The sequence below is a fragment of the Belonocnema kinseyi genome, chromosome 2, assembly GCF_010883055.1.
Source record: "Belonocnema kinseyi isolate 2016_QV_RU_SX_M_011 chromosome 2, B_treatae_v1, whole genome shotgun sequence".
Classification (NCBI taxonomy): domain Eukaryota; kingdom Metazoa; phylum Arthropoda; class Insecta; order Hymenoptera; family Cynipidae; genus Belonocnema; species Belonocnema kinseyi.
Genome location: NC_046658.1, coordinates 169,035,478 through 169,047,792, shown reverse-complemented (window position 1 = coordinate 169,047,792; position 12,315 = coordinate 169,035,478). Strand labels below are relative to the sequence as shown.

The following is a 12,315-nucleotide window of genomic DNA, read 5'->3' as shown; positions in this document are numbered from 1 at the left end:
ATAATATTATCGAATTTGAAAATTCTCGAACAATAAAATTCCTGACAGAAAGTTCAGAATAATAAAATGTCCGCAATGAAGAATTCCCGAATGTACCGGCAATAAGATTTATGGGAAAATTTTTATGATTTAAGTTTTGTGTAAAGAGATTAATCTCAGGTTTTAAACATTTCAAAATATTTTTTAATGGAATCTGGAAGCTTTAAAAGTAACACTTTTTTAATTTTTTAGAATTTCAAAAATTTGATGAAAACAAGAATTATTTTAAAAGATATTTGGCAGATTTTATAACAATCAAAAAAAAAAAAAATCTTGCGAAAATTTCTAAAAAAAATTTAATGTAGATTTTTTCATATTTCTAAAAAAAAAGCATTTCACTGCTTAATGTAACTGGCACATTCCTGAACCATTTCTAATAGGAATGCATAATATTGCGCAATATACCCGACTGAGTAATCGCGCACTGCGGCCCATCCGAGTCGAGAGTCGCAACCGTCACTCGCCCTGCCCCCTGAGAAACTGCGCGGACCAGCAGTTCTAGCAATTACAGAACAGGATCGGCTTCTAGAGTGCATTTTAAACTGATTAACAAATATTTCCTATTAGTTTCCTATCAAAATTTCTCTGAAGAGGAAGCCTAAAAGCCCTCGAAACTCTTTTTATGCAATAAAAATGGCTTAATGGTATAATTATGTTACAAAAATTGACTTTTTTTAATGCATGTTTTTGAAAAAAGGTTGTTACAAAACATACCTCTTTTGAAGCCTTTTTAAGCCTTTTAAGTAAAAAAATTAAATAATTAAATTTTCAGTTAAAAAAATAATTTTTAGTCATAAAAGGCGCATTTACAACAGAATATATGAACCTTAAATCAAAAAATGGTAAATGCAAAATGTTGAATTTTCAAGCTAAATAAATAAAATTTCTGCAAAACAATTAAATTCTAAACCCGAAAATATAAATCTTGAAGAAAATAGTTTAATTTTCTATCAAAATAGTTGAATCTTCAATCCGAAATGACGAATTTATACCAAAATAGATGAATTTTTAAACAAAAGCATAATTTATTAAGAAAATGGAAATTCTTTCCATGACAAGTGAAATATTAAAAACTTTTAATTGAAAAATATTTATTCAACGAAACAGAAAAATTTTCAAAAAGAAAGACGAATTTTCAGCAGAAAAAATGAATGTTCAGGAATCGCTTCAACTTTTAGCCAAGTAGTTGAATTTTCAATAAAAAAAAGTCAATTTTCAAAGATGATATAATATTTTTAACTGTTCGCAGAAAATTCATATTTTTTCTTGAAAATGTATCTTTTTTGGTTCAAAACTAAATTACTTTCTTAAAAATTAACTTTTTGGTGGCCAATTCAGAATTTCAAATCAAAAATCATCTTTGTTAAAAATTTTGATTATTATTTCATTTCCATTTTTCGTGAAAAATTTATCTGTTTTATTTGACAATTCAGGTTTTTTTTTAATTTGTTTTTTTTTCGTAGAAGATTTATTTTCTTGGTTGAACATTTGTCTTTTTGGGCGGAAAATTTATTCCTTCGGATTCATAAATCATCTTTTATGGTAGAAAAGTAATATTTTTTGTCGAAATACATCAATTAAAATTGTTTTATTTTAATTAGAAATGTTTTCATTCTGTTTATTAAAGAGATTCTATATTAAAAATGTTACAAGGTTAAAATTCTATTGTTTGTATATTAATAGTCATAATACAGTCAAATTAATATTTACTGGATTTTTATTTTTTATTAAGGGATAGGAAAAAAGTGTATATGACTTTGTTTTTAGAGTATAAAAAAAACTTTTAAATGTGCCTTTTTCGAATACCTTACTGCAAATACTTTACAAAATATGAATTTCTTAATTAACATTGTGCGTTTTTCATCAAGACAAATCACTGATAAATTTTCATTGTTGCAAAAAAATTTTCGATTCGAGGTTTGTGATGGGATTTTCAAATTAAATAGTTTAAAATATAGAAAAATATTTTCCTAAATTTCAAAATCCAAAACTGACTGAAGAGGGAGCACTTTTTTTAAACATTAATGTGAAATATCTAACAGTTCAATAATCAGGGAAAAGTATGTTTAAGATAAAAACAAACTTTTGTTATAATGAACTCAACAGATTTTTTTATTTTACAAAATATATAGTTTAAAAAAATTCTCCCCCACCCCTGTGTCATTTTTGGACTCTGAAATTTAAAAAAATGTTTTTTAAATACTTTGAACTATCAAATTTGAGAATCCAATAGCAAAAACCTGATCGCGATTTTTTTGCAACAATGAAAATTCATCATCACTTTGTCTCTCCTGAAAAAGGCACAACGTTAATTAACAAATTAGTATCTCGTAAACTATTTGTCGTAGGATATTCGGTAAGGGCTCCTTTTAAAGCTTATTATATGCTCTATAAATACAATCGGATACACATGTCACCTATCTCTTAATTGAAAGTAGCGATCCAAGTAAACTTGTTGAGAAAATGTTTGCTATTTCACGTTTTTCTTCAAAAATAAAAAAATGATTAAGAAATCAGCCTCGAATTTTTCAGGGCTTCAAAAGAAGGTCCTTCCCAAAAATTTAAGACAAATGCTTCAATTTGACTCTACTATAAAAGAAAATGAAATATTGGACAGCGAGAAATCAGACAAAAGTCAGGGAATTTTGAAAATGAAATTTTTCAGCCACCCTGAATGAGAGATATTTTTTATTATAAAAAAAACAAGGGGTTTTATTATTAGTTAAGACGTCCCTGCTTATAAAGAACGGAAAAAGTGGGAGGGAAAAAGATACCGCTAGCGCGGAAGCTAAGCAACTGTAGTAAGTATATTTTCATCACAGGTCAGAAGCAGTCAGGAGCTGACTGCCGGTTTCGGCGTGAATGGTGTACTTTATTTGATTATTAATAGAGTTTGAAAAAGAATTTTATACGAAAATTTGTTAAAAAAATTTTTTTATTGATAAGAAGTTTTTTTTCATTTATGAAAAAATATAAACTGTATTAATCGCTTGAAGATAAAGTGGGCTGTGTATATATTAATGAAAGTTCTCGTGTCCGTGGGAGTGAAAAAATAAACTGCTCATCATTTGGATTGGCATCCAAATCACATGGCCCAAAATTAGGTGATTATTTTTCTATTTTCAATTCTTCTACTGCTTTTTCGATTTTATTATTTCACACTTTTTCAAATTTTTCGACTCACAATTTTACTCGTAGAAATCGGTACCGGTTGACGAAAGGCCAGGAGGATTTTTCGATGCTATATTAATTATATTTCAAATTTGTTTATTTATTTGATATTTCATATAATTTTGTTTTAATTGGAAATGAATTTGTGTTCAAGTAAAATGATTATAATAAAGATAATAGAATCAAATTTAAATTGGTTAATTTCAAGTTCATATACAAAGTCTATTATGAAAATCTGTAAACATTCTTATCATTTGTGACAATCTTTTTGTGAAAGTGGACATAATTTTCCTCTATTTACTGTCCATTTATTGATCATCGTATCTGCCATGAAATTCACATTTTGAAAATTACCAAAATAAAAACACGTGTTGAGTCAATCTGAGTGTAACCTCAAAAACAATTTTTCATTTTTTTCAAACACGACTTGCGTTCACACGAAACGCGATATCAAGTTAAAATTTGAGGAAATTACATAAGAAGTCTACATTTTTAATTTAGAAAAAAATGGTGTCAAATTTTGTTGTTGCTTTTTTTATAATTATTTTTAAAAATGTGAAAAAAATGATGTTACGCTCCCATAGCCTCAGGGATGTTCACTACGTACAACCATTCTCAAAAGTTGCCTATCTTTAAAACAATTTATAAAATCGACAAAAAAAGATCTATTATTAACTTCTGTAAATCTTGATAAAGGCTTCTAAGCACACTTCAGGAAAAAATAATTCAGGTTAAAATTGTTTATTTAACAGTAGTTATTTAAAAGCTCAACTTTTCCTTTCTCTTAATGGAAAAGTTACCATTTTTATTTAATCCTAATGATCAAGGCCTCATTTTTATTCTTTGAAGGATTCTCTACAATTATATTTTGGTGGTGTTAATTAAAATTTAAACTCTAATTGTTTATAGCAATAATAACTTTCTGATTTTTCAATTAACTTTTTTCGTAAAATCAGCCCAAATAGAAATTTAGAGAATCCTTCCAAGAATAAAATGAGACCTTGATCATTAGGATTAAGTAAAAATGGTAACTTGTCCCTAAAGAGAAAGCAAAAACTAAACCTTTATATTTTTTTCTGAAGTTTACTTAGAAGCGTCCATCAAAATTTACAGAAATTTATAATAAATATTTTTGTTCATTTTATAAATCATTTTAAAGGTTGATTTTAATCTAACCAATGTCGATCTGAATTCTAAACTTCCACAATAACAATGGAAATTTTTTATGTTTATGAGGATTTGATGATTTGATGATTTTCCATTGCTAACATAACTATAATAAAACTGTTATGCAAAATGATTTAAGGACAAAATATAGATACAGCTACTGCAAAACAGTTTCAACGTGACTAACAATTAACTCATGACACATGAAGAAGCAGATTAGATTCGTCGGAGTCACATTTATAACTTTTTTCTCAAGTAATAAGTTATAATAAGCTACTGTCTACAAATATAGGCCAAAAATGATTTTATTTGTTTCATTGGTTCTACCTTTCTTAGGCAATTAATGACGCCAACAGACAAATAAACACAAAAAAGTTTTCCATTCCTAAATACAAAAATTTAAATCACGAATGCAAAATAAGAGAAAAATGTTCAAATATTTAATCGTTTTGTTTTACGGAAACATAATTCGCAGGCGGGGAAATGAAAGGCGCGCATTTTGGATTCGTTTGATTTTTTAATCATTGTGATTACGTATTCAAGGCTCGATTTAAAAAGCGTTTTAAATAGTCGAAAATATTAATAAGCATTTACGAATTAATGGATTTCTTATAATCTTTTATTGACTGTCCATAATTATCAAATAAAAAAAAAATTAAGTGAATGACCACAAAAAGTATTTTCCTTGTTAGAAATGCGACACTCTGATAAGTAAGATCAGGGGAGTCAGTTATTTTATACTTTTGTGAGCTATGCTTCAGACTTTGTTCTTTAATTGCGACGATATAATTCCGAGAGAAAATGATGGGGAATGAATAACTGACAATCATTCTCCTTGAACGCAAATTTATTTTCAATTTATATAAATTAATACGAAATATCGAATAAAATACCTAGGATAAAGTTTCGAAAAGGGATTAGGGGCCGTTTTCAAGAACTTCATTTCCAAAATTCCCTGAATTTTCCTTAGCTAATTTTTCATTTTCGTTTAACATTAATATTTAAATACCAGCATTTTCAACTTGTAATTTGTTTCAGAATATAATCTTTTACAAACGGAATAAAACAGTATTTCGGATACAAATTTTAAATATTCAAATTTAGTAATTTATTTAAAAAAACAAAAATGTATTTTCTACCATAAAAGATGACTTTTTAACAAAATAATTAAATTTTGGACATAATAGTAGAATTTTCAATCTAAAAGGATAAATTTCAAACATAAAAGTGTCATCGTTTATATTTCAATCAAAAAATATTAAATTTATACAAAAAAAAAACATTTAAGGGATCGTCCATAAATTACGTAACGCGTTTTTCTTTTGTTTGAATAAAGACGAGCATGAAATTGATGTGAAGTTGAGAAAGACACAACGATATAAACAAAAGAAAAAAGTGTTACGTAATATATGGACGATCCCTAAAACCAAAAAGAAGAGTTCCCAAAAAATTAATTAAGATTTTTCACGGAAGAAATTAATAAAAGTTTATCTAGATTGTTGAAACTTCAAGCCAAAAGACGAATTTTCTCTACGAAAATTGAGTTTTCAAACCAACTATTGACGTTTTAGCAAAAAAATTAATTTTCCACAAAACTGATGCATTTTTACCCAAAAAACATGAAATTTCAAAGAAACAAACAAAATATTTTTTTACTAAAAAAAGAGAATTTTTCACAAAAGAAGATAAACCTTTAAAAATATAAAAGTTAGATTTTAGGTAAGAAATTAAATTTAAAACAAAAAAAGTCTTTTCGACTGAACTGTTAAATTTGCAACCAAACATGAGCCTTCAATCAAAAAAAAATTTTTTTACGTAGGTTAACTTTTGCCCAAGTAATTAAATTATTAATTAAAAACGATATTTTTTTAACAATATAGTTAAAAATTCAACCAACTAGATGAATTCTCAACTAAAAATGTAAATGTCAGTTGTCTTTTCATGATAAAAATATTAATTTTTAAACAGAAAATAAGTTTCCACGGGAAAATTCAATTTTTAATCCAAAAACACGAATTTTTAACTAAAAAGGATGAACTTGTAGCAAAACTGTTGAATTCTGAACCAAATAGTTCCTTTTTTATCCAAAAAGATAATATTTTTCTTAAAACAGATAAATAAATAGTTGAATATTCGTCCAGAAATTTTCAAACCAGAGACGAATTTTTTCAATCAAAAAGTATGAATTTGGAACAAAATAGTTTAATTTTTACCAAAAAGTTGTATTTTTATAAAAGGAAGATAAAGATTCTCTTAAAACAGAAGAATTTTTAATTCAAAGAATAAAGAATTAATTTTAATTTTCATTCAGAAAAAATTTCAGTTCTCTTTTTAACACCAAAGTATTACATTTAAACAAAAAGTAAATTTTATACGAAATAATTACATTTTCAACAAAACAGCAGATTTTTCAAGAAAAAATGATGACTTCAACAAAATTGTTGAATTATCAACCAAATAGTTGCATTTTTATCCAAGAAAGATATTATTACAATATTGTTAAATTGTCAACCAAACACTTGCATTATTGTCAAAAAAAAGAAGATAATTATACTGAAACATGTGCATTTTTAAATCAAAAATACCAATTAAATAAAAGGTTGAATCTTCATTCAAAAAAGATTCTAGTTGACATTTCAAAGTCAAAATTTGAATTTTTTTCCGAAGATTAAGTTTCTACGAAAAGAAACTGAATTTTTAATGAAGAGAGACGAATTTTTTTCGCCAAAAATGATGAATTTTTAACAAAATATATGTATTCTTGATCAAATAGTTTCATTTTTATCAAAGATTGATCAAATTTGTACTAAAACAGATGCATTTTGAATAAAAAACGACCTTTTTTACAGTTAAAATTTCACACAGATAAGATTTGAGTTTATTTTTAGCACCAAAATATAAATTTAAAAAAAGTCAATTTTCAACGAAATATTTAAATTTTCAACAAAACAGGGGAATCTTTAACCAAAAACTATATGTTTTTGAAAAAATAGATTAATTTTCAACCGAGCACTGACATTTTTATCTAAGAATTATGAAATTTCTTCTAAAACAGATGAATTTTTAATTTTAAAAAACTATTTTCATATGAAGTGAAATTTTCATCCAAAAATATTCCAATTTACTCTTTAATACAAAAATGCGAATCTTAAACAAAAAGTAAAGTTTTTAGAAAATAGTTGAATTTTCCAGAAAAAAGTTGCATTTTTATCGATGAAAGTTGCAGCATTTCTACTAAAAGAGGTAACACTTTTAATCAAAAAGACAAAAAAGATTTCTTTTTAATGAAATTGTTAGGTTTTCAATGAAATAATAAAATTTATAACGAAAAAGATAATCTTCAGAAGAAAGTTATTGCGAATTTTCCCTATCGTAACAAATCGTAACAAACTGTATCGACCTTCCCCCCCCCCCCCCCCCCCCCCCCTTGAGCTGTTCCGTAATTTAAGTACGGTCCCTTACCTGGGATTAATTTAAAAATAACTATAAGAATATATTTTAACACTGGTTTTCGCTCCTGTTTTGAAGATTCTTGATCTGAATTAAAAAATGTTTAAAACAAAAGCTGTAGAACATAAATAAATACACCTTTTATGTGAAATAAGTTTTTCCTCTAAAACTATTATTTTACGAGGAAAATGAGATTTCCCGTCCTATACGTCTATCTCTTTCACTCTTCTCTTAATGTATCTTTACCGCTCTTCTCCGTCCGACACGAGCCGAACGGATCCGTAGTCGAGTCAGCGCGTGTGCGCGAGTGTGCGATGCAACTATCACGTGTTTGGACGTATTTGGACGTGTTTGCAGTCTACTCTAGGAGGCGATTATATAATTTCATTTCACTTTCAAGTGAATTTCAAATTCACCTGACTTCAGATTTTTTTTAAATACTAGACTATCATGTGCGCGCACTAACTTTTGTGTTCATCTTCATCATTAACTCAATTTTCGAATAATTATTTATTTGGTTTTCATTTTTGCAAGTTTTTATTATTAATAACCTTTTGCACTAATTAAAAAAAAGCAGACATGTACATATAATTTTGAAAATTAAATTCAGATACGCATTCCACAACATCATAAGCATTTCAATCATATAATTGTAATAAAGACAAGTTAAAAATAAATCAACTTTTATTATACAAATTATATCAAATATTCAAGCATACCACCATAAAACTTATTTAATATTGTGAAAAAAACTAATCAGCTAATAAGTAATTAATCAGCTCATAACATAAAAAGCATTAAACACTTATTATTCGTGAATCATTCAAATAATTTTTACTCTATATTTTTCTAAAAATTTGACTTATTTATAACATTCTTAACTATTCCAGGAAACATTAGAACATATTTTCACATACTTTCGAAATCAGAATTCAGATGCTCATTTTATGTCGCAAAACTTAAAACTTTACAAAAATAATGTAATTGATAAGTAGGTACCTACTATGAACATGCACAAACTTTTAGTTTTTCAAATTAGGATTAATATTCAATTACATAAACTTGAAGTAAATAAATCAATTTATCTTACTTAAAAAAATATATAATTCAATCTTTATGTAATTCAATATTAAAAAAAAAGCAAAACATATTTAAATATAAATTCAAAAATTAAATGCAGGTATCTATTTTACAACATCAATATCATTTGAAAAATCATGTAATTGAAGTAGGGGTGTTTTAATAAAAATAAACTTTGAAAACAATTATTCATTTAATCATTAATTAATTATTTCTCTATATGAGAAGCATTAAACTATAATTTTCACTGAAGCATTAAAATAATTTGCACTTTATATATTTTTGTCAAATTTGATCTTTCATTTCTAAAAACTTATAATTTTTAAAATTTAATTTAGATGCTAATTACACTTTATAAGCTTCAGGAAAATTATATAATTGTAATAGAGGTATTCTAATGAAAAAAGAAACATTTATTTTAAAAGTAGTAGCTTCTTAATTTTCAACGTCTTAAATTAAATCTTTATGTAATTCAACATTGTGTTCGAAATTAAACAGCTAAAAATTAATTAAATAGTTCACAACATAAAAAGCCTCAAGCAATTATTTTTATTGAAAACATCAAATTATTTAAATATTCAATCATTTCAAAATAGAAAAGCATTAAACAATTATTTTACATTGATAATTCAAATAATTTAAAGCTTTAATTAATTATTTTCATTGAAGCCTTCAAATAATTTTAACTTTATATATTTTTCAAATTTAAACCTGTCTTTGTTAAAATTTAATTAAATATAAGCTTTTAAATAATTCCAGAAAATATCAATTTTAGCAGAATCGCCTGATAATTAATTAATGAGTTAAGAACATATAAATCCTGTGATAATTAATTTCATTGAAATGTATTTACATATAATTTAGAAAATTGAATTCAGAAAAATTATTATAATGGAGATATTTTTTTCAAACTAAAATTTTTTATTATAAACATAATAACCAATATTCAATTAAATAATTTAAATGCAAATAATCAATTTATGTTACTTTATCGAAAACAAATTATATTCAGTTTAAAAAAACATTGAAACGCTTATGTTAATAAAAATAATTTGTAGTATTGTCAAAGAATATTTTTCTAATTATGTCTAAAGATAGATTAATTTGGTTAACCTTACACAAAGAACTATGCATGTGTACACATTTTGTGGAAAGATTAGAAGGAATTGAAATAATAAAAGGTAAAGGATGTAAGTATGGAATTAAAAATAACCTTGTCAAAAAAATGGAAATTTCCAAACTTATGTAGCACACGGGGAAACAGAAACTATGTAAGTACGCATATTTTGTGGACAGATTAGAGGGAACCAAATAAGTCGAAAATACAACATGTAAGTACGGAATTAAAAATAACCATGATAGTTGTATCTACTGGTCGGATTAAGAGGAATTAAAAAAGTCGAAAATATATTCGCCTGCATGGAATTCAACACAAGTGTCAATCTTTAAGGAATTAAAAAAGAATTTGTTTCGTAGATAAATCTATTCTTTCGTTGGGCATTTCTCCCGATGGAAAATTAGCAATCCAAAAAATTAAGAAATGCTCACTCTTTCGTTTAAACCCGTGTGGAAATAACCCTATTTGGCCCTATTACAAGTCGGGCACTAATCGGGGGCTAGTCGGGTTATTAATATTGACAAAGTACCCAGTCGGGGACTAATCGGGGACTAGTTGGGCTTTTTGTTGTCAAAAATTAAGTCGGGGCCTGGTCGGTGATTGGTCAAGGGCTAGTCGGGACTTTTTGTTCACTAATTTCCGTGCGGATGATCTTCAGGCTCTGGTCGGGAGCTGGTGGGGCTCTAGTCGGGTTATTCTTATGTTTGAGTTTTCGACGAGGTTTTATCAAATGAGGTAATATCTAAAAAAGCGTAATGATTTTTTCATTCTAAAACACTAAGAATATATTTAACAATAATTATACACCGTTTTTTGGAGAAAAGATTTGTTAATGTTAAATTTATTTTAAATATACTTAATAAATAATTATTAAGTTAATAATTTTGTACGAAAATCAACTTTTTATAAAAACAACGATCGAAATCTTCAAAAAGACGTAATCTTTTTTTTTTGTAGTATTCTTTAGAAAATTGCTCATTTCTAGGAACATTTATAAATAGCTTTGTATGGAATTTCAAGAAAATCCATATTGGAAAAAATACATATAGATTGGAAAGAGAAAAATTTTTTGATTAATCAATGAAGAGCAGTATCCTAGTAGTAAACTATTAAGCACGGTACAGGTCAGATTTCGCTACCACCTTCATTTGAGTCTTGCGGTTCTGAACTGGTAGCTTTAAAGAAAATCCGCAAGGGCGCGACGTGCCGCCTCTCGCGCAACAAAAATGACGCGTCGAGTGTTTAAAACAGCAGTCCACACATAACGAAGCATAATTACCTGAAGCAGAGACTACTGTGACCAACATGGCGGTTGCGTCAGAGCAAAGCTCTTCCATTGCTGCCTTCCAGCTGAAGTTTTTTTTTTTTTAATTAATATTCCACAAATTTTGGGGAGTTTAAGTTACATAAATTTATGTATTTTTAAGCGTAGGATATGTTCCCTATTAAATATTGGATAAATTTGAACACTTTTGAATATTTCAAAAAAGTTTATGGAGATTTCCGTAAATAATAAGTATTTTGACAAACTTTTAGTCGGGTCACCTGACTAGGCCCCGACTAATCTATCGTGACGCTACTGGTCGGGGGCTAGTCAGATGACCTGACTAGCACCCTACTTTAAGTGGGGTCGAATGGTCGGGAACCAGACTAATTCCTGATTTGAATTTCTACACGGGAATCTAAAAATATTCATTTTTCTCTATTTTTTTCTTACAGGGTAGTAAAAATATACATTTAACTTCAATCCTAATTTAATATTGCGAACAAAGTTAATCGGCTAATAATAATTAACTAGTAAATAACATAAAAAGCAGTAATCGAATTTTAATTAAGTCATTAAAAGAATTTTCCTTTATATATCTTTATTTAAATTTGCGGTTTCCTGTATGTTACTTGAATTTAGTAATGAACTAATAATTAATTAATTAGTTTACAAGATAAAAAAGCATTAAAGAATTATTTTCATTAACAAATATAAATGACTCTTTTTTATATTTTACTTCAAACTCAATATTGCATTTATTACAAAGTATATTTATTTTTTCAGTTCATCTATTAAACTAATTCCAGGAAAAGTTGAAATATATGTACAAGTAATTCGAGCTTTTTCTGTTTAAAACCCGATGTTAATTTCAAAAGCCCGGGAGCACTGGTTAACGTTACACAAAAATAACGCCATTTTTTCCGGGAAACAAAAATCTTTTTAATCTTGTGGATTAAGATCCCCCACATTAAAAAATCGAAAAGAGTTCTATGAATTTATTCAAATTTTTTCTAATGATAAAAAC

General features: G+C 26.8%; 1 pseudogene; it reads left to right on the top strand.

Moving 5' to 3' along the window:
• The first annotated feature begins 2,870 nt into the window (after positions 1-2,870).
• LOC117167637 overlaps positions 2,871-12,315 on the top strand; it is a 98,989-nt pseudogene continuing 89,544 nt past the window's right edge.